At 42.8% G+C, this 27,967-nt stretch overlaps 1 protein-coding gene across 1 annotated transcript in view; it reads left to right on the top strand.

Moving 5' to 3' along the window:
* The window catches only part of LOC126043745 (A-kinase anchor protein 13-like), a 130,494-nt gene that overhangs the window by 28,902 nt on the left and 73,625 nt on the right, over window positions 1–27,967 (top strand). Inside the window, exon 3 of the mRNA XM_049812579.1 lies at window positions 23,163–23,262. The gene's annotated coding sequence lies outside the window, so the exon portion shown is untranslated. The remainder of the gene's footprint in view (window positions 1–23,162; window positions 23,263–27,967) is intronic.

Genomic DNA, 27,967 nt, shown 5'->3' with positions numbered 1-27,967 from the left:
TGTGTTGCAGAGTAAATTCACAATTCCTGAACCTCAGCTGTTACTGTAAAGTGTATTCGCATAAACCTTGATGTTAAGCATCATGTCCTGCTTACTTGCTGTTATGACTTTTTGCTTCCTTTTAAGCTATATGTAAAGGTGAATTTGAAATTAGGCAGTTGAGAAAGTAGTAGTCTGTTAAAACTTGGCAGATGTGGTTGACCTAATAAAAGCAATTAAAAAAAAAAAATTTAAGGGAAATCAGTGTTGTAAAACATGAACTTTAAGATGAAATTGCTGAAGACAATTTGTGCAGCCAAAATGCTATGGAAGGCAGCTAGGACAATTCAAGCACAAAATCACAATTTATAACCACATACCAGTGTTACCTCTGCATTGGTCTTGGCTAGGGATCAAGGAATGGCTTAGGGAGACGGCTGGAGTGTGATCACTTGTGGTGTGCAAGGCATCGGGTCACGCACTGAAACAGGAGTCTGAATTCAAATACTGAACACTGGCCTCTTTTAGCAAGCACTGTGCGGCCTGGCTGTCGGACACAGCCTGAGTTCTTTGAGACAGGAGAAGTGTGGGTATGTAACTTCTTAAAAGTAGTTTTTGCTCCCTAAGTTATCATACTGTTAAATATTAAGTAAGATAGCTATATCTCCATCTTATGCTTCTGATTTGTGGGTACTATTGCTTAATTAATATTTATGAAGCACTTGGAGCACTTTAAAAGTGCTGTAGGATTGTAAAATAATACTGCCATTTGCGTGTGCACGCTCCTAAACATCAAGATTTCCAGCTCCTGCTGCGCAAGTGCTTGGCTGAGTCATGCAGGTTCTCCCTGACCCAGTTCTCTTGTTTGCTCACTCCTCCCATTTCACCCAAGCCATCAATTCTTTCCTCATTCTCCTTCCTGCCATGGGTTTGTCAGTCTGTCCCTTGAGGATCAAGCAGTTCTGTTTCTTCCTCCTCTGCAAGTGTTCAAGGTCAAGGTGGATGGGGCTTTGAACAACCTGATCTAGTGATGGATGTCCCAGCCTACGGCAGGGGGTTTGGAACTAGGTGATCTTTAAGGTCCCTTCCAACCCAAACCATTCTATGATTTCCTCCATAGATGCCCCTTTGAAGCTAATAGGTGTTCTCATCTCCTCTTGCCCTGTTCCAGCAGTGCCCATGGACATCTTGACCCTTTTCCCCATGCCCTTGAGGTTAGGCATTGGTTCCTGGCAGCAAACAAAGCATTTCTTCCTCCAGTTCCTCCTTTGTCTCTCCCACAGGTCCTGCACAGAGGTCTGGCAGTTGCCCTGTAGGGAAACCATTCAGACTTTTGATTTGCTTCCCTAGGGAGGAGTTGGGTGAGCCTTAGCTGGTCTTTTCCCCATGGTGGGCATAGAGATTCTTGGAGCTGGAGAACAGTTCGAGGGCAGCAGCTGGAACTGGACTGAAGTTCAGGATGGATGTGTGTGTGGGTGAAGGCTACAAGCCAGAAAGTGTTTTGGTGCTGCCTGTAGCAGGGACAGAGTGAGAAGGTGCTTTTCCAGGAGAAACTGGGGGGAAGGTTCATCTGGAGCTGACATGGCCAGCTGTGGCACTCCCTCTGCAGAAGTCATCCTGTAATGGCAACTGCTGCCTTTGCGAGGCACTTGCATTGCCTCTATCTGACCTATAAATGTTTTGAAACTTTTGATATTTGTCAATACTTGACAGCTGAAAACCAACCATATGAGCATGATTTGATTAGTTATTTGAAGAAATTCCCACTTCTGAGATCAGAGTAGGCTGGACTTTTAAAGAGGCTTAATATATTATCTGCAGATGAAAACAGAAGTTTAATACTGGACTGTTTAACAAGAGATGCAGAAATACCAACTGCTTCATCAAAAGCTGAAATCCCTTTGTTTGTAACCAAACTGAAGCTCCCTGAGACTTGCTGGTGTTATCTGCAGTGCTGGCACTAGTGCTTACAGCTGGCATCCTCTGAAAAAAGAAAAGCTCACGTTAACTTGGTCTGCTTTCCCTCACTGAGCCAAGGCTTTAAGTCAAGCATGGATAAAGCAAGGAATTTGATCAGGCTCCTAACATCGGTGAAACGGAGTAGAGCTGAGTTACAGAACACAAGGTTTTTCTTGTGAAATCTGAAGTGTCTGGCAGGTCCCTGAAAATGTGTGAATAGTCCCTGTCAAGTTGCTGCATACTCTGGTTCAGCTCCTTGCTGTTACCCTTGTGGGATGAGCTTGCTGTGTCGATGATGCAGAAGAATTTCATTTTTTTTTCTGTCGTCCTGTCGGACAATTCCCTCAGTATCTCTTAATTTTGAATATTTATGGCTTGAGATAAGGTGTGTATTGAGTTGCACTTAATCCTAAATTAGGTCTATAATCAATCTAGCAAAGGAGGAAAAATTTTGTTATGCTGGAACCCTCTTGGGGGCTTATGTGGGTTTTCTTAAAATAAAAATGAGGGGAAGGGAAAGGGGAATAGATGGTTGAGTGGTTTCAGTCACTATTAATGTTTGCCTGCTGCAGCATTAACTTGTATTTCATGTCTTTTCCCAGGGTGGGAGAGGAAGGAAAGGAAGGAGGAAGTTGGTTGTACAATTTTAGTTAAACTAGGTTAGCGCTTGTTAAACTGGTGTGTGTTACAAAGCTAAAGTGTGGTGGTGTGGGTTTCTTTTTGTATGCTTAGTTGTATCCAGCATCCCTAGAAGTCTTGGAGTTGCAGTCTCTTGGAAGGTCTAGACTTGAATTGCTGTTGTCTTCATGGGGTGAGATTGAGCTGAATGTGCAGCAGGATCTGGAGAGTTGACATTTTTTGCAAATTTAAAGTATTCCTCAGCTCCTGGCAATGCTGTGAGGTGTCATGGACGTTATCAGCACACAAAATTTTGTTCCAGATGCCTTTAGCACTTGTTGCTGTGCTCCTTCCTATCTTCTTTCCAGCCAGTTGTTACCACCTTTTTTCTTTCTTATTTCTTTTTTCCAGCAGTTTGTTTAGCAAGGAATGACATTCTGCAAACAAACCAAACCTCGGCTAATCTAAAAACCTCAGAGCTGACACAGCTGTGAATGGAGTTTTAGGTGGGAAGATGATCTCCACGAGGAGGTCATCCTATGATCTCCTGTGCTGTGCCCCATCCCGTGAGTTGTGTGTCCGCCATTCACCTTAGCTGGCTGGAGCTGAACCTTTGCTGTTTATGCCTGTTTAAGAAGTTAATCTTTCTGAAAGGCACTGAGCTGCTTGGTGTGGTGTGGTTGCCTTAGCTACTGGAGTGTAAACCAGTAACTCTGGGGGAAACGGAGGGATAAACATTTGCTGTTCTTTATTTGCATGGGGAATTATAAGAACCTGGGGTATGTTTAGTGACCTGGAACAATTTTTATTTGAATGCTGGCTCGGTCATGACCTCTGTACATTTACATAATGAAATGAAGTAGTCAAGCCATTGCAATGCAATAAGAAAAATCTGTTAAGATTGCAGTCCCTTTATTTATATCAGCTGACCTTGGTCTGACTAACAAACCAATTTTGCTTAATCTGTTTTTTTTTTTAATTAAACATCATATACTTAAAGGAGTAAGTTACTGGCGTTTAATCAAAGCATCTATGAAGTCTGTCTGTTGCTCAATGTACTGCACAGGTTGAAAAGCTTTGCCAGTGCACAGGTTGATATTTTAAATTAAATGCATAAAAGCAAAGGGAAAAGGGATTAACGTAAGAACTATAGAGTATTCCTGCGAGTTGATTTGCATCTGTAGTTTCTCCTAAATTTATGTTCATATCACACCATGGGATAGTTGAAGTGCCACTCACTTGAGGGCTCTGGAGTGACATTTGTCAATGTGGCCTCCTAAGATAAAGCTGACTTACGCTGTAACCTGTCCCTCCCCATTGAAATCACAGGTGTGTTTGGCCTTCTTATCCAGCTGGTGCATTTACAGAGCTAAATTGGACTTTCGTGGAGGGGGAGGAGGAGTCTGGCAGTTGCAGGATCTCCTTCCCTTGCGGAAGTGCTCCCATGCTCTGCCATGATCTGCAGCTTCTGTTGCTTGCTGTCTCTCCCAGCTTCTTCCTGAGCCCTGGGAAAAGGGGTGAACAAGGTGTTAGGCATCTCGAGGCCGGACAGTGTATTGGGAGGTTGCTGGTGTCATTCAATGAGTTTTCCATTTTAATGTGCAATGTTGGGGCTCTTTGAGCAACTTTAAAAATCAGGTTCTATAGAGAGGATAAGGAAGATATGTGCAAATGTGACCCCTTGTGCATGGTCCCTTTTTTTATGTTATAACTGATGCCAAGTGAGAAGTTCTCTTGCAGACAGGTAGATGGGGTGTAGGTTTTTTAGGCACAAATAGTGATGCAGAATGATGTTTGCTGACACTTACGGATAATATTGTTCTTTCCCGAGTGCTGATAGGCTTTATGCTTAGCTTCTGTGCTGCCATGACCTTCTAAGATGTGTGGTCTGTATGTTACTAAAAACATACAGCAAATAAACTTGCCCAGGCAAGAACATGGCCTTGATGCACAATTGCTACCTAGAGCCCTAGGCCTGAAGGAAATATTAGTGTTGGAGATGGTGGTAAGGAGTAATCTTCCAGGTCTCTCTCTATATTTAGTCCTTTTAAGGTTTTAGCTAGACTCTTGGACTATAATTTTTTTAATTGCAAGGGACATAAATCTTGTTGTTACATTACAAGGGAACGAAAAAAAAAAAACCCCAACAATTTTCAATTCACAGTACATTGCTCATATTAAAAAAGAAAAAAGTGCCTGAAAGTGATGCTGAAAAGCATACAGCTTTTGAAGCTGTATAGAGATGAATATTCAACCTATGAGCCAGGAGCAAGCCGCAGCAGGGATTGTGTGAGAGCTTTGTGTGGGAGGAATTTAATTCACCCATGGTTTACATAATATAAAAGAAAAGACCCTTCTTTCCTTGACTTACGGGAGTAGCCCCACTAAAGTCAGAGCTGCTATTCACATGGAGGAGGATTTGCAGATTGCAGTCTATTTTAGATGTATTTATTTGTGTGAGACTGGCTTGGTAATACAGATAATGCACAATTTACTACGTCTGTTAAGCTTTCAGATTTCCATCCAGTTTAGGGAGAATTCACTGGACTTTATCACTCTGGAAAAGGAGCCTGTCATTTCCTGAAGAGTAATAAAGAGTATTGGCAAAGATTGCAATGTCTTTCAAGACCCAGCAGTGTTCCTGTGTAGTGTTTGTGGGCTGCCTGGCACAAAATGTCCAAAAGTCCGGTTGTAGGTACCTTGGTGTTATAATATCTAACCAGCCAAAGCACGGCTGGTTGAGCATTGCCAGCTGTTCTTGATTTTGCCTGTGACTTAGAATGCACAGGAGTAACAAATCCCCATTATACAAATATGGGAGGGTGGTGGAATTGGGATGAACTTGCTGGGAGCTGCCTTTTCATGGAGGAATTGAGAGTTTCTGCTCCTGAAAGAGACCTCCCGTTCGACCTGTCAGACCCAAGGATCCAATATCAGCCTTCATTCCTTTCCCTCACAGTACTTTTAGGAGGGTGATAAGTTAGAGGTGGGGAACCTCTTCACATGAAGCATGTGGGAGTGGCTCTCACTGGAGGTTGAACACAGCTGGGTCCTCAAACTGAGCAAAAGTTAAAAGATGTCAGCTTAATGAAGCCTATGCTTTTTTGAGGTACACTCCTTAAGCTGCTGTGATTGTGTCTGTCTTGGGATATACCTGTATTTCTTTCCTGTGTTTGAACATACTCTTTGAATTCTTTGGACATGTTGAGCACCTTTCTCAATCCTACCACAAGCGACTGTTGTCTGAACATCAACAACTGACGCTCATCCTTTACATTTAAGCTGTGTAGCATCTAGTGACGTTTATTTGAGAAAGTTTCCTCTTGTTGCTTATGTTCCCCTCCTTGCCGCATGAAGGCATGGGGTTATATTTAGCGTTCTTTCCTCCTGCTGCTCCAGATCAGAAAGTACTGGAAAATTCTCCGTCAAAAATTGGTAAGGATTTTCTGGCTGCCTTAGGATACTTTCCTTCCAGTCCTTGCTTCTGCCTTTCATTACCTTGTAACAGCAACGCTTCCCCAGGAACATGGTGTACCTGAGAGGTAGGACACATGCTTGCTATGGTAGTTAATCATCGTGGATGCTGATGTGGATGAAGTATGTTTGTGTGGCCAACAACAATGATCAAATCTAGTTTTTAACAGGCGTGAAGCTGGGTGTGAGAGCTAAGTTGCTGGCAGGACCCCTTCAAATGGGAAGAAACACAAGCCACTGGCTTTCCAGCTTTATATTTGGGAGAATAAAGGACATGGAGGATCTCTTTTGCCAGGTGGGTTAGATATTAATGCAGCAGCTGGACCAAATAGAGCAAGCTTTTGGTACTCTTTTGGTAGGTGCGTGAACAGCATTGTGTGATGCTGCCTCTGTACACCTTTAGTGTTCATTCCTCACATGCTCCACCCACCCAGTACAAAACATCATCTGCAGATGGAAACTAAGGTGGACTTGTGCAGTTTATCCTCACTGAGGGGTAATTGTTGGTGCCTTGTTTTTCCCCTTCCACTGCTCCTCTCCAGCCCGCTTCTGCTGAGCTGGCTCGGTGCTGGGCTGCTGCTTGTAGGCAGACAACATGATGTAGTGTGGGAACAGCTTCTTGCTGACAATGATCCTGAGCTGGTGATAAAGAGGAGTCCCGAGACATTCTTCTGCAGACCACAGTCCAGATTGTTCTCACACTCCCTTCTGTCTTGTGTTTAACACACCCCCTTCCTACACTGCTCGGAGCAGGTATGTTTGGATTGCTTTCATTTGAAAAAACCCCCACAAACAACAAAAATCCAACAAACCCAAAACCAGAAAAACCAAGGTTGAAACATTTGATCAGTCCTGAGAGGCAAGAGTGTGATAAATGTGATAAAATGTCATTTTTTAATCAGAAATTTGACACATCTGAGACACAAATTGTTGCACTGTAAACTTTATTTGCAGTGCAACAGGCAGATGAAGGATGTTTTACTGCAAGGCAGTGTTGCAGAAGAGCTCAGCATTATGCATGTACGATGAGGGTATCCTGGGCTTATAGTGAGAAATTCTACAAAAAAAAAAAAAAAAAAAAAAAAAAAAAGAAAAAGAAAAAAGAAAAAACACCAAAACAGCAAAATCCCCACATTACCCCGAGTCTTCTAGAAAAGCATAGCTCAGAGGCATGTCTCAGCACATATTATGTTGTGTGCCTCAGATGTTCTGTGGTCAGTGGTAGTCTTTTCATTCTATGTAAAGTGGCCTTGGGCAGATGAAGCCCGAGTTACCTGACTGAAGGGACTTTTCCCTTCTCATAACTTCAAAGTGACTTCTGTTTTTGTCATTGGTGTGCATCGGGACCATCCAGTGAAGACACACATGCTTACAATAAAAGGAAGACTGAATCTGCATTCTTCTGTGTTGCTTTTATGTGGGCCTTTTGGCTCATGACTCACAAGCTCTTGTAGAGGCTTCCAAGCCAAAAATGCAGCTGCATTTTTCTGTGTCACATGTTGCCTTGCCAGGTCCAGCAATAGCAACTATTGGACAAGAAAGAGAATAATACAACCTGCCTTACCACAACTGTGTGTGGAATCATACTCATGGGAAGTTAAAGCTGACCTTCATAGCAAGTAAACATTTTCATAAACTTTCTCCATCTCCTCATCCCTATGCATATGCTGCTTGTTAACACCCTGGATGCTTGTGGAAATAGTACTACTAATAAAGGATCTCTCTGGTTTTGTGATGGAAGACCTATTACCAGTGACTGAATTGTGAGATGTTCCTGGAGGAGTAAGATCCAGCAGTAGGGGAGAGGGTTTGAATTACAGCTGGAAAGCATTGAGAAATGCATTGTTTTGGCAAATTCATTCAGCTGAGAAAAGAAATGCAAAGCAGAGACTCTGCTGGATCCTCGAAGTGGACCTTATTCCCTGTGTACTACAGATGTTTCCCACAACAGTTCATCAGCATGTTTTGCACATCTTCAGTCCCCAAAATGGTACTCTTGTCTGTCTTTCATCTTCCTAAAACTTCAGTTTTACACTGTGCCATGAGAAGATTCATTCTGTTGAAACACAATGTAAAGAAGAAATAGAGCAATCTTTTGAACTGTATTTTAAAGTGATGGGCTGGTAGTTTGGCTCTTCTTTAAAACCCTCTGGAGAAGCCCTGTGATGGTGATCAGTTGCATCTGATCAGAAGACAGGCTGTAGGCTTTCAGCATGTGCATTTTTTCCAATTAAGCAGTTGTGTCCTATGTAGGATCTGTCCTATAGTATAGTGAGAATAAAAGATCCTTTTAATGTTTCCTAAACTTGTAACAGCACTTGATATCTAGCCCATGTTTCCCCTTTTATGTAATATATATGCTTTCTTAATGCACAAATTCTGAAGTCCTCTTTAGAGCATTTCTGTACAAGCTTATGAAACTTCTCTTTAATCCATTACTAAAGCGTTGCAAATACAGACTATGACTGTAAACAGTATACACTATCAGTGAAGAAAGCAACTGTCTTGAAGGCCTTTATTTTAAAGATTGTGTTGTTTTTTTTTTTTTCAATGAGGAAAAATGTCAGCTTGCCAGCATTTCAGTGCTGCTTCTTTTTCCCCATTGCAGCATGTAATCCTTCTTCATGAGAAGGTAGGTATCATTCACATTGTATTTTTCTTTGTGCAAGGCAGTAGAATATGAGGCTTGTGCTGCTGCTGCATCTCCTTGTTTTGGAGATGTTGGTCAGAGAAAGTCCTCATCACCATGGGGATGGGGAAGGAGCATGTCTGGACCACTAGCTGAACAGCATTGCATGTTCTTGCACTGTTACTCTAGGAGTCTTGCTGGAAATAAGAAACCAGATGTGCTTGTAATGGGATTTTGGGTGATGAACAAGACCCTAAGCATCTTTCTGTCGTGAATCTTTTCATTGCACTGCAGTATTTCCATCCCGAGTGCTTCAGGAGTTGAATAGTATAGGTGGATTTACAAACTGTTGACATCCAAATGTGACCCTGCCTTAGCTACTGAAAGTCCTACAATTTAAATTTTCTGTCGAGTTCTAATCTGTAGCTGTCATGTGGATGAGTGTGTCTTTCATTGCTTGATAGATATCTGTTCTGTGATGATACATAAAAAGCTATATGACAAAACATACCTATGTTTTGCCTATATTTATCTCACTCAGGATACTGTGACTGCATTTTTAAGTCGCTGATTGTTTGTATGGGGAAACAGCAAAACAAAAACCCAAACCCAAGTTCTGCCCCCAGTTATTTCCAATAGTTTTGATATCTGCAAAAATAATAGCCTCCAAGACAGTAATTTTCTCATCAGTGATAGCAATTATCCTTTTACACTGCACTTTTTATGTTTATTTTAATAACTTCCAGGTTGGATTTATGTAACTTCTTTGATCCTTTGTCATTGTGAACTGCAACTGTTCAGATTTCTTACTTTTCAGAAACATTTTGAATAAACCTTTGCTGGCTTTTCTATCAAAATTTAACTTAAATTTCCTTTGGAAGCACTGAGATGTAGTTGAATCTGTTCTAGGGCAGTGTAAGCATACCTGTGCGTGCACCTTCCATGCAAAATGGAAATTTCCTGTAGCTGCGGAAGGAGCAGGCTGCACTACTCCTGGTCTCTTCTTTCTCCATTTCTTGTGCCCTGGTCCTGCAAGGGGCTGAGCACTGTGCCCTCCTTCTAATGCAGCAGAGAGCTGGGTCGCATATCTAATACCAGCCAGATGAGTATCGCTGCTGACCTTGGTGACCTGCTTAGTGTTAAACCACTGCACACTTTGCTGAGCAATGTTGAATGCACTGGAGGATTGAGGTCTTGGCTCTCCTGGAGTCTCAAGTGCTTACTTTATAGCAACTGATTGATGATTACTGGAGAAGGATGAGATCCGTCTTGTTTGATGTCAGCCAGCTAAAAATTCAGGCAAGTGCTAGCCAAGCTAGTTCTGCAGACCTCTGCAAACAATGAGAAGACAGGGACCCCCAGACCATGCTTCTTCCATCCTAAAATCACTGGAACAAACTGGTCTATAGACAGGGAGGAGATGACTAGCTTAGACTGTGCCTAACATTTAGAGGGGTGAAATTGGGTGATGGGAATCTTCCCCTCCAGGTGCCCAGGTAATTTTTACTCTGTCCTTCTTGGAATAATGCAAACTGTACAAGAAATTGTTAAATGTCGCTGGCTTTGCAAAGTTCCAAATCAGGTAAAATTGTCATGATTTATTCAAAACCCAGCCTAATTGATAGGAACGAATGTCATCTATGCTTAGACCATGCTGTTTTCTTTGTCCTATTGCTCTTGGGCATTAGGAGAGAGGAAGGGTCTGAGAACAGCAGTGGCTGAACAAAACAAGGTGAATCAAGGGCAGAGCAGGAGGCTTAACTTGCAATTTCCTTGTCTTTGTTGGTTTAAGTCTGACCCTCCGCATTGTTTAATGTTTTGTATTTAATTTCCTTGGTTGCTTAAGGAACCATAGTTGGGGCCAGCAGAGGAGCTTCGAACTGTGGTCAGGTGGGGTGTGCAAGATTCAAATAAAGAACCTGTTTTTTACTTCCAGTGGAGACTTTAATGTTTTTTAAAATAGGCGAGAGAAATTAGATGCTGGTTCCAGAGGTGCAGAGAAACCTTTTAGTCCTGGTTGGCTCATAATTTTGTTTTGTAGCCTTGACGATGAAAAAAGAAAGTCCAACCTCAGGTGTTCTGGGGAAGCACAGAAGGAGCTAGATCAGTACATTAGTGAGCAGAGTTTTGCTGGCAGCAAAACTGGATTTGATCTTTTGCTGGATCTCCACGTTGAGCTTTTTTTCCAACCGTAGCACTTTGTTCCTTTCCTTTCCCAATGCTCTGGCTGTTGAGAGGTGGAATTTGCAAAGGAAAACAGCTGTAGTTCAAGCTGTGGAAAAGTTACTGAAGAGGAATCCTTCAGGGTTATTGGGCTTGGTCTCCAACTTTGAATTGCTCCTGTATGCCTTTAGAGACAGGCCTAATCCCAAAGTCATTGGCTTGAGGGGAAAACAGGGGTGAAATTTTTCATCCTGCAATCGAACTTGAATGATCCTAATGCTTTCTTCTGACCCTAGTGTCATCTCAAAAAAGCCCAGAAACAGAAACAACCTCTCACCCTAAAATAAAAAAATAAATAAAGTCAGTAGTTAGATGTTTATCTCATGTGGAAACACTGGAAAAACTTCGTTTTTTCTCTATTTCTGTGTCTGACCCCACCTTTCCCATTCCTTCTTAATCACATGCATACCTGCTAGCCCATTGCCACTCTGGAGGTTTAGATGAAAAGATCTCTGTTGCTTAGGAGTTAATCGGCTTCTGCTGGCTGTCCTTCGTCCACCTGAAGTTCTTTGGAGATCTCCTCCTCTCGCGTCACCCCCACGACTTGAGGTGTCAATAAAGAGCCCTTCCCTTAGCACGCCCTGGGGAGAGCCCCGAGCCCTCCAGCCGGCTCGCCCCGCCGTGCCGTGCTCGCCTGTCGCTGCAGCTGGCCTAGGCCTGGGGGTACGGGGCTGCCCGAAGAGCAGGCCCAGGGAGTTCCTTGTGCTGGTCCCGGCGCTCCAGCCCCTTCTCCTGGATGAGGGAAGCTATTCCAGCAGAAAGCTGACGCGGCGGCAGAAGAAACGTGAGTCTCGGCCTAGCCGGCCCTCGCTGCGGGCGGTGGCAGCTGTGGGGTGGACAAGGCCTCTTGGTGGGGGCGACTGTTTGAGTTTGGCGTAAACCAGTTGTTGAAACCTCACTGGAACTGAAAGCCCTCGATGGGGGAGACTCAGCGGCTACCTGTAGAAGAGCCTCTCTGAAGCTTAACTGTATCTTTTCCTGGCACTGTTAAGTGTCAGGTCTTTACTGGATGATCTAAGAGATGTAAGACTCGTTCGCCTGTCGCAAGCTGGCTGTTTAAGAGGTTTTCTGTGAGGATGAAACTCTCAGTGAAGCAGGCTTTCTTCACCTGTGACACCGATCACTTACAACGATCTGATGGGTTATCTGTGATCTCTAGCAACCTCTAGTGCTAAATGCTTGTGCTGTATGCTTGCACCCCTTGCATTTTTCTTTTGGTGGGGGAAACAATGTAATGAGCATTTACTACTGCTAGGAGGTAGGTTAAACAGATTGGGGAAGATGTGGTGATTATCTCAATACTTTTCTTAATCTAAACCCATTCTTCGTTTAGGTTTCTGGGCAGTCATTAAGTTCTGGTGTCTTTGTTTTCTGTCATTTGTAGCAACACTAGCACTTGTTCATTTATCTAAAGCATATTATTTCTTATTTGTGTGTAAGACACACAAAAGTTAAACTGGCGTCAGTGTATCACTGTTCTCCATGGTATAAATCTGTCTTTCTGATCCTAAGCGTGCTATGGAAAAAGTGCATGTGCCCTTAGACGTCATGGTGAGCATTTTAATTGAGCATATGCTGGAGCGCTTTGTAAGTATAGATCAGAAAAATGTTGTTTAGCAATAGATGTTATCTGTGGAATAACATCTAGATTTAAGTCTGCTGCTGTTAAGGGCAGGGCACCTGGAGGGGAAAAGAGAAACAAAAGTAAAATCGTTATCTTGAAAAAGATAACTCGAGCATCAACAAATGAAAAGCACGGAGAATAAAGATATGTGACCCAAGGTAAGAACGATATTAAATACTGTGGTATGGTCCTGGCCTTAAAACATTTTCCTTCAGAAGAAAATAGTGTTGAGCAAACTGGTGTCCTACAGCTAGATCAGTGCTTCAGACACCGACTGAGGACCAGTCTGGGCACACTTCGGGACAGGTATCTGTCTCAAGAAATGATAGTTTATAGAGCACTACTTTTGCTGCTAAGGTTATTCCTCTATGTTGTTGAATGGGGGGTTTATTTACACTCTTGGTGCAGCATGTGGATGATGATTAAATCTGTGTCATTAAAGCTTTCTTGTAGGGACAAACTACTGAGCATCTGTCCATGGCTGGGAAAAGCTCCTCCAGTGCCCTCTGCAAGATGCACTCTGTGTGCAGAGAGGTGGTGCTTTCCAAGAGCCTTAGTCTCCTGGCGTTGTGCTGCTGCTCTGTGCGCCCTGTGTGCATGGATTATGTGTGTGGAAGAGTTCCTGCATGTGCAGGATGGTCCCGGGGCGGCAACTGGGACTGGACCGTGGAACTGGGTAACTCCTGCAGCCTGTTTAGAAGGACAGCTTGTGCCTATGGTAAGGGCTGTTGGGCAGGTAGACTTTAGCACTGGCTTGTGCTCCCTGTGGCCATCATCTCTACGTGCTCCTTTGTCCCTTTTCCCCCACTTGTAGTTAAAAAAGTCTTGGGTCATACGGTAACCAAATGTATTACCATAAGCAGGCTATGGACAGCTGAAGCAAAGCAAGGAGCAAAAACTTTCTTGGTTCTGAGAAGTATTGAAAAGGCTATGCATGCCATTGAAGAGAAGCTCCCAGCTCAGGAAGACCAGTTAATTTTTTTTTGTTTGTTTTGTTTTGTTGCCAGCTAACCTCATCCGGTGCTGTGCAGGATGATGATCAAGTCCTGAAGAAGGCAGGCCATGTCTGACCAGAAGATTAGCCACAATTGCAGGAATATGGGAAAGGGGAGATCCAAATGGTTTGGGGCCGTGTTTGCAAGAAGTGAATCACCACTTGCATAGGTGTAGATGGGTAGATAGCACTTGGAAACCCTACACGCACGTGGAAATGTGGGTAGTGCCTTTGCTTCGTTGCTGTATGTGCGCCTAGGTAGCACCTACAGCTCCTGTTGACACTCAGGCGGCGTTGCACAAGGGTCATTTACAGGTGTGCTGGAAGAAGGGTGTGCCCCAGCAATTAGATTCGGCTTTAACTTCTTGTTGTCCTTCACTGCTCATTACACTGAGCAAAAAGCTACTTTGCTATACCTGCTTGGGGTGGGTGAGGAGGGGGAGGGCATTCTGTTGGGTGAAAACTGTTGTCATTGCTTTAACTAAAGATTCTTTGCTTCAGGGGATGGTTAGGAAGAAAGATGCAGTAAGTCCATGAAGGGAAGTACTGTCAGATATGTCAGCAAAGTTACCTAATTGCCTGGTGTACCTATAGTAGGTTTTGGTAAGTGACGGTAGCCTTAATGTAATTTGTTTTTGTTTTTTTCCAGGATGCCTAGCAGCTGGTAGTGAAGTCATCACAGTGCTAGTTTGGTGACTGGTTGTAACTCTTGATTAATGATAAAGTGGGGAGGAGTGCACTTTGCAGAGAAAATAATGAGTAGGTCTCACTCTGGCCACCTCCAGCCCCTGTGTGAAACACATGGGAGGATGACATTCTGGCTATGCCAGCACTTTGCTGCGTGAATGCAGAGCAGTAGCAGGCTCAGTTAATTTTAGGCTATATTTGATGTCAGGCTTTGAGATACAATTTATATGGACATTTGCTGACTTGTTTCAGGAATCTTTTTGCTGGTGGTGAAAGCTTGCTTCCTCCCTTGGCATGCGCTTGGAAGTTACAGAAGCACTGGGCTGTTTGGTTACTGGGTAAAATCTGTAGCATGTACTAATGCTATTTTGTAATGTCCTTTGCTTTTCTACTTGTGATATACTGTGTTTCTATGACCTGCCTTTTTAAAAATACTGTTGCAGGTGCCTGCCTCTTTGGGGGGTGGGGGGGGGGAGCAACTGAATGAAAACAGCCTTCTTGGTGGTGGGGGGAAAGCTATATGAAGGGCAATCAGGCAACATGCTGAAGGGTTCCATGGTAAAAGATGCTCTATGGTTGCACACTGGTCCTTTTCAGCCATCCACCTCGACGTAGTAGCTGCAGATCTGATGCAGCTACAAACAGCTTCTAACAGCATCCTGCACTGTCTTCTGCCTTGGCAAAGATTATTTTTTACATAAAGGAAACAAAATACAAATGCAGTTTAATTTGCTGAGCTTTGCTGCTGTGCACTCTGACATTTGTGTGACGAACAGTGTTGTGGCTTCAAACTGTGAAGTGCCTTGCAAGAGCTGGGATGCATCAGAACAAAGTATGTGCCAGTGCACTTTGTAACCACAGACCACGTGTTAATGCACATAGAAACAAGCTGCAGGCCCTTCAGTACAGGAGGAGCCCAGAGATTTTGCCCTTCAGTACAGGAGGAGCCCAGAGATTTCATTCAGAGGTTCCTTAATAATCTCTGAAAATCATACAAGCTCTCCTCCTCGCTACCGCACTGTGCCTCACTCATTGCCTGCTTTGCTGATGGCATCGCTTCTGCCTTTCACGGACCGTGGTGTGGGTGGGAACGTATTTGGGGTGTGGAGGTAGGAACAGTATACAGGAAGGGTCATATGTGGAGGTGAAAAGTTCCCAACCTGGATTTTAATAGAATTAACAGTTTATAGGTGAAAAAGCAATGCGAGTATGGCATTTTTCTAATAAGAACAGTGACATACTAGTCTTTTTAAAAGGTTTCTAGATAAGGCATAGCATCTCTTCTTGAGGCTTTTGTTTGAACTGTGCAAATATTGGAAAGCAGGTTCCAAGCTGATACTATCACTTCCTTACCATTGCAATTTTGGTGCTGTCAGTTTTCTTTTGAGCCCTTCGATATTGAACATGTGGATTGACCATGACACTTAACTGCTTCTCAAAATCCAAATAATACTTCTCAGCCCTGATGCTGGTATAGTGCTTTTCATCTGAGCACTTTACAAAAAAAGGGTAAAATTAGGCTGCTAAGCTGCAATTTATACTGTGTTTATTGACATAAAAGGTCAATACAGTGTAAAAGAATATTTCAAGCCAAATGATTTCTCCCTTATGTCATATCAATACTATGAATGGAAATCAATACTATCTTGGAAGTATTTGAGCCTATTCAGTAAAAAACCCGCACTCAGAAATCTTGGGGTAGGAGCATTCTCTTCCACATAAACTGTTCATGCTGAGAGCTCTTCGAATACCTGAATTGCCCTATTTGTTGTCAGAATTGATGGGTGATCTCTCGCTGTTGACCCTGTGCTGATAATGCTTGCTTAAACAAGGCTGCAGCTGGGAGTTAAATCGCATGGCGTGGTGCAAAAGTCACCCCAGCTGTAAACTGAACAAGTTTCGCTGGAATTATGTCATTGCTATATAATGGGATGTTAAGGCTGAGGGGAGTGAGTGCTACTTGTGAGATACAAGGGGTTGCTAGGACAGACTTTAGACATATCCATTGAGTTTGAATGTGAGTTTGGGAGGGAGATCTGGGAAAAGGGCTGACTTTGCTTGGGAGCATCTCTTCTGCTCTGCTGTGGATGGCACTGCTGCTCAAACACTGAGCTCCTCACTTTCACCCTTGAGCTTCTGGGGCAAGGGAGGTACGTAGGGTGTGCTTGAGTGGATCTCACATGCTTGGAGTCAGATGATGGCTCTGGGAAAACGTGATCTGCCCTATGCAAGTCTGCAGCTAGCTGCCTAAATGCTTAATTGAGCTGTTGTGTAACCCACCCATAATCAGAGCGCTGGGTTGCAGATTTTTGTTGCATCATTAAACCTTCTCTTTCATTACTGGTTTTAGGACCATTATACAGATCTCCTAATTTATATAATTAAGTGCTGCACAGCTCCAGTGACATGTTGATACGAGCAGGAAAGCGACTTAATGCCACGGTTGCCTGCCCGGTGTTCAGCAGGGCTGGGCAGCTGCGTGGTGGTGGATGGAGGCAGCCAGCTTTTGAAGAAAGTGGGGATGTTGCTGCTGTGTGGGTGGAGAGGAGATACTGGCTGGATTACAGGCTGTGCTAGCAGTCATCTGTAAAGCCTTGGGTGGATCATTTTCTGTCCTTTTGCATCCCCTCCCAGCATTTATATGGTTAACCTGTAAAGATAGTGGCAAAGGGATTCTTGCTGCATGCCTCTGTGGAGCATGGAGGGACCTTGGTCTTGGCTTGAGCTGCAGTGGCAGACAGGAATATAGATTTGCACTTTGTATTTTATACCAAGATGATCCTTAACATAGAGGAGAAAGCTTGTATTAATGTGCCAGTGCATGTTATATGCTGATATTTGGGTTCAACATCTATGTGTTCCCTTCCTTATCACATGTTTTCTACGTAGAGTAAGAGTTCTTTATTTTATTGATATTTTTTTTAACTGAGTGTAAATGAAGAAGAAAATCAATTTTGTACATGGGGAAAGTCAGATTAAATAAGTGAATTGTGCTGGCTACACAGCTGGAGTTGGAGTGCCTTGCAACTGATGATGATTTTGACTTCATTCCTGTGGTGATGGAGCTCGATGAGCCTATTCAGCTCAATTTTACATGTGGGAATTGAGACAGAGGCCACAGTTGACTGGGACAATTTTGAACAATGAAAGTATAGGGATAATGTCATAACCTTGATGTCATGGCCTTGCTTTGAGCAAGGCAAAAAACATGACAAGATGACCTCTAAAGGGCCCTTCCAACCAAAATTTTCACATGATTCTTGTTTCCAACCACTTTGCCTTTTCTCAGGGTCGTATCCGGTTCTAGGGGTGACATGTCGCCTTCCCAGGAAACATTTAATCTGTCCTGCTCACGAGCTGCACCCAATATTTCAAAGAAAATAGGCCCATTCTGTTAAGTGGGGGACTGTGGTTAAGCGGCATTTTCCTTTGTGTTAAGGCATTGTGTTTGTAGCTCTTGATGGTGACCAGGTTGAAGTAGTCCTTGGCTTCACTGTTTGTGCTTCCTCTGTTTCCTGGTCTTCTGAAGGTGATTTATTTTGGGCTTTGGCCCATGTTAGCAAGAAGGCACAACTTGTTCAGATTGTAACCTGAATGTCATGCTAGAGGAGAGATGCTTCTTGTGGCTTTGCTCCCTGGATGGGAAGTGCAAGCAAACAAAAAAGAAAAGAAAAAAGGAGAGGGGAAGGAGAAGAAAGAATCTGTTGCAGAATTAAAAGAATTTGTGTATTAGGAGTGGCCATGGGCTTGAGATGTTATTGCAGCTTGCTGCTATTGGCTTTATTTTTTTAGCTAATCACTCTGATATTCTTCCCCAGTAACAAGGGGGATGGTGGTCTTGCCATGGTGGTTCAATTAAGAGTTAATGTATTACACAGATTTAAAACTCTCCAAGAGTTAAGTTTTAATATATCCCACAGTCAGCCAGCCATGATGGTCTTGTGGAAACAGTTTGAAGTCCTTATCTCAATCCTGATGTGGTTTTACAAGACTGTCTGGAAAGAAGCAGTTGCTGTTTAGGAAGAATGTTGTGACATGCTTCAGTTTAAAGATGATCAAATTTCTGGACCGAGCCCTGCTTTTATTATTAGTAAAAACTGTAATGGGTCACAAAAATGTTGTTATTCTTTCCATTTTTTTTTCTTGCTGGTTTCAGCCTTCAAAATGTCAATTGTATGCCTTTCAAGAGGACTTGTGCAGGATTGTGCTCTCAGAGGTCAGGGGGGTTTCACTGCTTGAAGAATACCCATGGTACCTTGTCTTCTCCTGGGGAAACAGGTTCCTGGGGTTTATTGCACAAGAGGAGTTTATGGAGCTCAAGTTGCTGTCAAGAGGCAAGGCAGAGAGGCATAAAGCATCCCTAGTCTCTTTGTTTCACTGCTTTGCAATTGCTGGTGGAAATAGAAAGCAAACCCCAAACTTCTTTCAGTTCTGTGCAGATCTCCAAGTTGTGGAGAGAAAATTTGTGTCTGGAGTGAGCAGGGAAGTGCTCTTGGTTGGGTGCTTCCTTGCTTCCCTTTTCCACTGATATGGCAAGATTTCTGTCTACAAGTTCAGGGCGATGCTGTCAAAAGAACTTAAGTTTCAAAAGTTAACTTAGTGTATATGAAAGAATTTCTCTCTCTCATCTTTTGGTATCAGGAATAATGGGACTGCAGTTAACTTCTTAATGCTGTTGCTTGCTCTGCAATGTGTACAATCATGTGAAATATGGATATGTTTTACTTCCATTGTTTTAAAATGCTTGCCTTTTCCTCATCCAGTGTGCCAAGTCAGATGCTGTCCTCTAAACAAAACCTGTTATTTACTTTTAGAGGAACCTTGTGTGTGTGTCGTAAAACGTGATGAGCTGCAATCTGCCTGCTGCTTTGCTGGTAAAAATGTAGTGTGATGCAGCTGTTAGTGGATCCATGTTGCATTTACACTTGTCTGAAGCAAAGCAGATTTTAGGCAAATAATTCTTAATTCTTCTGTTTATATTTCCAGTGTGTGTCCATTGATTTGTCTTACTGAGCGGTGTAGCAGCTTGGATGCTGCTGCTCTTCTCTAGTTTTGGTGTGGACTTGCTTGACTTTCCCTTGAGGTCAACCAAGGGAAGAAGTTCCTGCTCTGAATGTGGCTTTGTAGCATGTGACTGTGGGAAATGCTTTGTCTGAGTGGAGTGTCTCCAGGCTCCCTTCCCTAAGGAATTAGGAAACGCAGTTCACACCACGGGACAAATGTCCGAAAAGGTCTTGTGAGCCAGTTTCTCTTGGGAGATGCAATAGAAGCAGGAAAAGGATGTCCTGTAATGAAAATATCATGGTATATAAGTATAGGCTGTGTATTAAAAGCAAAAGATAACAGCATCATGCAGTTGTACGCCCAGCAATTTGGGAGATGAGGAGGAGAAGCAGTGTTTTCCTTGACATCATTTGATATGAAATTGTGAGGAAGTTTTATAGCAGGCAACAGCCAGAACTCAGAAATACTCCAGAGGTTTGTTTGGGTGTTGTAGCTGTGGGATTGGCTGTGTTTGGGTGTCTTGGCTATCAAAAGGTTCCAGCTGTATCTAATAATCCCAAATAATCAGCCGTTCATCTCCTAGACCACTAGTGCCCTGATCTTGGTGCTGTTTTTTGAATTTGTTGAAAGCTTCATGATGGCAATTACAACCAGATGGTGAGATAACTTGTTCGACGTGTCAAAGCAATCAGCTGGCAGAGCAACAAAATATGCAACACTTCTCAGAAAAATAAAATGGGTTTGTGTTCAGGGGGGGAAAAAGAGCAAGTTGGAGGAGTGGTTTCCTCTGTGCCGGGTGGTGTTTGGGAAAGGTGGGTGTTTGCTGGGGAGGAACCAGCAGAGCAATTGGAAACCCTGAGGTCCAAGTGTTGGGGCTCTACCAAGCATGTGTGTTTAAGAGCCCCAACTGCTTGCTCCTAAATAGATTTTCAACACAGGATAACTCCTTTTTTTTGTTGTGTTAGTCACTGCCATTCATTTCATTTAGAAGTGTAGAGAGAACCTTTTGATGCTTGGCTTCTCTGCTTGTAAAGGAGACATCAGATGTAGATGACCTCTAGGTTGTTGCGCTTTTTTGGGACAAGAACTTACCTATTACAGGAATTGCATATGTAATCCACAGGGCCAGTTAACTTGTCTTTTTAAAAGTTTAAATAGTTGTAGTGCTGTCCTTAAATTTTCTTTCCCTCTCTTTTCCCTAAACATGTTTCAGTAATTCATCAGTGGCATGGGTAATTTCCGCTTTAGCTCTCTCAGTACGTAGGGAGCGAGACCATGAGCAATCTGCCATCAAATAATCCTCTCCTAGCAAACAAGGTGGATTTTTTTCTCCTATTTTTTATTAAATCCAAGCAGAATAGGTTGTGTATTACTTTGGTGAGCACTGTGATTTCATGACTATCATGACTATAGGCCCTGTTGGGCAGAAATTATCCAGAGTTACAGGTCAGAATATGGGAAAGTTGGCAGAGCAGTGTAGGAACCTGGTTGCTTTTTACAGCTTTCCTTATAAAGACACTGTATGTCATCATCTTCATGTGATGATACAGAAAATTTTTTATTTGTAAAAAAGTATGAACTCACCTTTGAAACAAAATTTTTAAACCCATCCTTTTAAGATTCAGAAAAGAGGAGTTACATCAGTGTTCATCTACACTTGGTAATGATTTCCAAGTAGAGGAAGAGGAGCAGAATAAATCCACATGGGGAAATTCTTCTTCTGAAATGGATGTGGTTAGGCATGTGGGAGTTACCCCATAGCAGTTTCAAAGGAAGCAGAAATCAGTTCTTAGGGGAATTGATTTTTTTTTTTTATTTTAATGTGGTCAGCCTTACTGATTGTGCAGGCTCTTTACATACGGAACTAAAATGTATATCTAAGACTTTTTAATATTCTTTGCTTCTTCCTGTAGCAATCTAAAAATTCCTACAGAATAAAAGCAAACAAACAAAAAGCCTGGAGGAAGAATTTTATGATCTGTGTTATTGCTTTTTATTGCTAGGCCAGTTGATTTTCTCCACTTGTTAATACTTTCCAAGTCATGAGCATCCAAGTGAGCTTTGCATGTGTGTCTCCATACACACACCCTCATTCCTTAGCAGATATGATGAAAAACCTGCAGTGATTCAGAGCATACTCACTATTTTAGCAGTGTTAGCCATACCTATATTGCTTGTCAGTTCAAAGGAATAGCAGTAAACCCTGCTTTCTCTGCAAAATATTAGAAGTATGGTAATAAAAGCCAAGTTATCCCTGTCTCACAAATGGATGAAACCACTGTATTGTTGTAGTATATGCCTTGGAGAGAGCAGTTACTTGGGAGATCAATATGGGATGGCTAGTAGGAGCCTTGGGTTAATGTTGCTTGCTTAACGTAGTTAATGATTGCTTTATCAAACAGTAACTGTCTTTTAAAATGTGGTCCTGAAAGTAATGCTACAGGAATGCCAGAGGGAAGTTCCAGTCTGTCTGTTTGTGACTGCGAGGATGGTTTTTACTGGTTAATGAATCCAAAGAGGGTTTGTACGCTCTTGACTGGGATTTAAGAGTTCGGGTAATTCCTCTTTCAGCTCCAGTAGTTTAACATAAGAATGTAATTCAGAAAGTATGACACCACAATGAAGAAATTAATGCACAATCCTAATACTTTAAGAGGAGCAAGAAAGTGAACTTTTTTCTTTTTTCCAATTTGGTCTATGTTTAAATATATATATATATGTAGCAAAATGCCTTTTATCATGCAGTACCCTGTAGTGCCTTGCAAAATACTCTCCCCATTTCTCAGCAGGAACCCACCAGCAGAATGGATAAAAGAGACTTTTAGCAATAAATCTTAACAAAACATTGTGTAAAACTGACGTTGAGGTGTTCAGGTGATGCTGTTCTTGTGTAGATGAATGAGTGACATTTGTTGTGCAATGCATCATCTTCCAGTGTTGTATGTTCCCCAGCTAATTCACACAATACAATTGATCTTCCAGCCGGTAACTAGTTTTGCCATTGTTACTTCTGTGCTTGTAATTGCACTTTGAAGTCGGCAGGTTGGCTCAGGCTGTGAGATTCCCTGATTATGGATGCTTTCCCAGCGGGGAGAGCACAGGGGCAGTCTCCTCTATCTGGTAAAACAGGAGGAGGCAGTCACTTTGTTGCGCTTGCATTTGGTGATGTGTGTGCAGCCACAACCTTTCCTGGTGTGGTAACCAAATGATGGCCTAAGGTGCCCTGATGACTTTGATTTAGCTAATAAAATATCCCACACACCATTTAATAATCTAAAGTCCAACCTGGGCTTTTCTCCTCTTGACATTTAATTCACTTTAACTGCTCTTTCCAGCTGTGCTCAGTAGACCAGATTCATCCCTATGTATGAATCTATTGAGTAGATTTTGGCCCAGAACAGGAAATCAGCCTGTGGAAAAATGCAGGCAACCTAGAAGGGTTTGGCAGAGACTTGCTGGTAGTTTTGGCCTTCATCTGCTGGCCATCAACTGCCATTGTCTACTTTTTTGACGCTTTTGTTCCTTTTAAAATATCTTGCTTTAAGGGAGTTCACAAATAGTTAGATGAAGTCTATCCTGGAGGGGTTATGTTTAAGATGGCTGTAAAGGACTTAAGGCCACCTTAGAGGTTTGGGATACGGTGATGGACAGCAGATCAACAGCTTTGGTGATAAACCAAACAGGAGGACAGTAGTAAATACCACTCAGCAGCACAGTTATTCTCAGATGGTGCCAGATGCCCATGTGGGTCTATATATAGCCCTATACTTTGTGTGGTCATTGCCCCATGTTTGCCCCATAGAAGCCTGTGGTGGGTCACCACATGGGACTACTGCGCGAGGCAATGCATGCCTCCCATATGGCTAGCAAGGTAGAGGATGGTTTCCATCCCCTTGGTGAAGGTGTTGCAATGCTGGTTTGGGTGCCATGCTGTGCCTCTTACCTGGTGACTCTTCTTCCCTCTCTTCTAGGAGCTGAGCATCGTGACCTGCCCTCATCCTCCTCCTTGCTTAGTGTGGGAACGACCTGAAGGACGTTTTGGAGCCACCTGTACTGCTTCATGCAGTTAAAGTAAGGTTAAATGTTTTGGCAGCTCTTTCAGGTACAAGTAAGGGTTGAGGCGAGGGGTTTGGGGGAATGGGTTTGCCGAGTTTACCTGCTTGACAGCAGAAGGGGTTGTTGATATCAAAGCACGTTATAAGCAAATTTGACAAGTTACTTTGCCATAAAATACAATTTCTTTACAGTGGAAGCAAAAAAGGAAATGAAAGGGGAGTGTGGTCTTGCCCCTTGCATCAACCATATACCATGGTGTAAAATAGCACTTAAGAGCATCAGCTGTTTTTCCGCTATTATTTCAAGATACGACTTTCGTGTCCCTGGGGCAGGCACATGGTTACAGCTTCAGGATTTCCATGGGAGCCAGTCAGGATCAGAGCTCAGGTCCTGCCAGCTGCTGGTCAGACGTGCCTCCCAGTCGGCACAGCAGCCATCTGTCTGTCCTGGAGTGGTTGTGGTGTTGAGGCTTCTGGGTTTGTTTTTCTGTTAACACCAGCTTCTTGGTGTGGTGAACCAGATCAGGGGATGAATCTGACCTAAAAGCGAATATATGGTTATTGCAATACTGACGGTAGCTGTTCTGACTCATGGTGTTACACCCATTCTCTCCAAAAAGACTTGAATTTGCAAAAACTGTTAGCCTGAAGCAAAGAAACTGTGAGAGTCTTGCTTGCAAATGGGAGCTTGCCATGTTTGAGCTCTGTTGAGGGAGGGAAGAAAACCACCGCAAGCTGCCTCTTTTCTCCTCCCACTGTCCTTAACCTGTTTACCTTCTGCAGTGTCTCACATTTTCCATGGTCTTGCCTGAGAAGACTAGTGCCTTAATGATACTGGGCCCAAATCATTTGGCATTACTGAGCTGTACCAACAGCTGGGTGGGTTAATCATAAACTGCCATTACTGTAGAGAAACAAGTATTTACTGTAATTATTTGGATTTCCTTTTTTCAGTGGAGTTGGGCAGGGGAATTATACCTATTTTCAGAGCTTGACAAAGAAGTGAAGTCTTCGGCAAAATTATGAATGAAACCTGCTTAATCGGGAATGAGTAAGTGGCTGGTGGAGAGCTGGTCTCCAAGTTCATCATGAATGTTGATGCTCGTTAGCCAAATGTGTGTTTAAAGAAGGAATGCATGACACCATTTGCCATGTAAGAGAAGCAATTTGTAGCTTGATTTGTCATATAGTTTCTTGCTGCTAATTTCTGGAGCATGGTGAGCTTGCAGCAAGCAGTGCTTGCTGCTGAGGAAGGTGCCAGACCCTTCCTGGGGGTAACCAAGGGGAAGACTTCTTGCACAGCAGCAGCAGAGAAATCTCTGGGGAGGCCCAGCATAGGCAGTGAAAGCTTCTTCTTACGTGACCTCCTGCCTGGGAACTAGCCTCTGCATCGTGTCTGATTTCTGGGTGTGCCTGCTCCGGAGGATCTGGAAAGAAAAGGCTAAACAGGAGTGTAGGAGCAGCATTCTCATACCTTTTCCTTTTTCTGCCTGCTGGTCTAGTATTTCCATAATTGTGCTTATAATGATAATCTTTTCATTTCATTCATACAGTAGTTACTGCTTAATGAACTTCGTGTTAATGAGCTCTGCAACATTTAAAATAGCTACATAACTTGAAAAAAAAAAAAAAAAACACCAAAAAAACAAAAAAGCCACAAACCCCAGTAATAAAGGGACGTATTTCAACTCCCCAAGCTTAATCCTGTGTTATAACATAATTGCAGAGAGTTGCCTGGCTGGCAAACAGCTGCACAGCGTGGGCTCTCAGTTCTGCATAGCTGCTTGTCCCTGAGCTGGGGTAATAAATGATTTACTGGGGAGGCTGGGACCTGTAGGCACTTAACCTGTTCGATTCCTGAGGGATCAGTCTGAAAGGCTGCTTTGTAAAGGCAGTTGAAGAAAAGAAATGATTTCAGGTGCAAAGTGGGGTGTCTCTGCAAAGTTTGCTTTTTTGAGTATGAGCTAGCTGCAGAAAGGCTCGAACCCAGAAGGTGGGGTAGTGGAATTGGGAAGAAACTGTGCCTATCTGGATTTTTATTATTGATGCTTTAATTAATTTAAAATTCATATTTGAATGAGTATTCTCTCTTGTCAAATTTAGAGGTATAATACTTTCTGTTGCTTAGGGTTTTACTTTCTGTGGGCCATTCCCTGGATGTGTAGGGTAATACACTGTCCTGGGAACAGAGCTGCAGCTCTAATTTTTCCTCTCTGGGGATGCAGTACCAAGTGACTCCATCATTGCACTTGCTAGGTGAATGATGTGCATTTTTTGAGACTGTCGTGCCTCGAGAAGGGATGCTCCAGTAAAATGAACATGTTCTGTGATTACCTAAAATATTTGTTAGGGGAGAATGTTTTCCCATAGTTTTGTGAGTTGAAAGAAAAGGAGCACTTGAGAAGAAACAATTTTGCAGTAGCAGATGTGGTTGTGCTGTGCCACAGGGGGTGGAGTTAGTACAAGTTCTCCACTAGGAAGCCTGAAGTTCCTGATGAAGCTTTCCTCTTCTGGAAAAAAGTGCCAACCAGGCTTTCCCTGAGTAAGTCTATGATGCCTAGAGCTGCAGAGCAGGGGCATTTGCAGAAGGGAGCCTAAAGGGAAAAGTGAGCCTGATGTATTCTTCAGAGAGGAAAAGCACATTAAAACATTAGGCACCGAAGCTGCTCTGACTGAAATGAGAGTGGAGGCGTCCCTTGGATCTTGGTCTTGATGCCAGTTTTTCCAACTCCGCCTGTGGCTTTAGCAGTTAAGCCTGGTGCATGCATTTATGAAAATATATGTTGGATAACTACCTGGCTCACAAATGCTAGGAAGTATTTAATAATATTTGTCAGCATAAAAAACGTGTGTGTTCCTTTGGGCCTCGTGTATTGTTTTCTACTCCAAGCCTGCATTTTTGGGAATGCAGTGCAAATGCTGTGGCTTAGGGGGCACAGAGAGAATCAGGGCTTTATCACTCAGCTCTAGGGCTTCAGGTTATTGGTTCTTTTGCTGAAACCATCATTGCTCAACGCAGTTCCTAAAACAACACAGCCCTGAAAGTGAGGAGAATAGTAAGGTGGAGAAGGCTGTTTTTAGGACACAAACAACAAGAGTTGTTTGAATCAATAGTTAGAAGCTTTGCTTTCTCCCACTGCCTATGTGGGAGAAATAGGGGCTTTTCAAGAATTTCCTAGTTAAACACCCAAAGTCAATAATCACTCTTAGAAAAGTGAGCTAGTTATCATTGAGAGCTTCCCCACAGTTTGCTGCTATAATGTGTATTCAAATGACAAAAGTATATTGGAAGGTATAAACTGGATTTTACTCATTTGAAGAGGCATCTAGAATGTCTGCTAAGGATTTCTGGAAGTCAGTATTTGAGCCTGAGATGAAAGTCTCGTGCATACATGAAACAGCTGCCCCAGAACCTGTTGGAGGACTTAATTTGAGTATAAACATACGTGTGCTTTTGTGTACACGCTGCACTTTAATTAAAGTTGGCTGTTAGTTCTTAACTTTATTAGGATGTAGCTACTTGAACTGAAGATGTGGTCTGTGATTTTTATTTATTAGTATAGCAGCATGATAGCTTCTTTTGAAATGTTGTTACAAATTGGTATCTTAAATATTGTTTGACATTTGTAATATTTTAAAGGAAAAAATTGACAAGTGAGGGCAGGGTTATATCTTATTACAAGTGAATTTGTTGACAATATGTGTGTATTGTAAAATGGGAAATTAATCACCCTGTGTTGATGACCCTTGGACATTTACAAAAGGCTGGCCTTTATGTTGCACAAATAGATTCCGGACACAGGAAAGAGGCTTATGAGAAGAGGATGAGATCAGTTTGTATAATTAGAGCTAGCTAATAATCCTTTTACTCTCTGTTTTTCCAACTTCTACAGTATCTTTCTTTGAAATTGGGCATATGGACTGTAGAGGGATAGCTGCTGTTATCTGAGTTTTGTGAGGTGGTTTTTTATATTTACTAATGAGTGAAGAGATGGGAGCAGGGAAACCAGGTGTGCACATTTGAGAGAGATTGCTGCTTTCCTCTGCTAGGCATGGGGAATGGTGCTGCTTTTATTAACCCTACACTGCTTCATCTCTTTCCAGGCTTTGGGTAGGAATTAAGTAATCCATTAAATGCTTTTTTGACAATTATGAGGTTGAGATGGTGCAAAAGAAGAAACTTAGTCCTGAGACTAAGGGTATTTGGCTAGGTATTCATCTCTGGAGTAAGACAGGGCTGGCAGAGCTGGGTAAGAGACTTACTATAGCACGGAAAAAGCTTAAGCTTATTTTTTTATGCGTGTGTGTGTATATGCTTGCCTGTACCTTAGCTTTATGTTAAGCTTCATTATTTTGGGAAGGATAATAGGATAAATTTGGGGAAGGGAAGTGGCATGGCTGGGGGCTTGACTGGAGCGTGGGTGACCCCAGAGCAGCAGTGGATGTAGCTTCTGGGCATTCCAGCTCCCAGGCCTGGAACAGCGCTGGGCCAGTTCCTGCTGCCAGGAAGCTGAGCTACATTAAGCAAAGCGAGTTAATCTGTATCCAGAGCATTTTATTAAATCATCAGTCAATTAAATGAGTGATGCTCTGTTAGCTTGTGTTGCAGCTAGGCTCCTGGCCCCTCTGCTGCAGCATAACCTGCAAGTTGTTCAGCTGTAGCAACTCACTGACTTCTGTTTGGTGGGCTGTTGTATGTGAAGGCTGCTCTACTGAGGTTT

Source organism: Accipiter gentilis, chromosome 10, assembly GCF_929443795.1.
Source record: "Accipiter gentilis chromosome 10, bAccGen1.1, whole genome shotgun sequence".
Taxonomy (NCBI): domain Eukaryota; kingdom Metazoa; phylum Chordata; class Aves; order Accipitriformes; family Accipitridae; genus Astur; species Astur gentilis.
The sequence above is the reverse complement of the archived record's forward strand: the minus strand, read 5'-3'. Positions and strand labels throughout refer to the sequence as shown.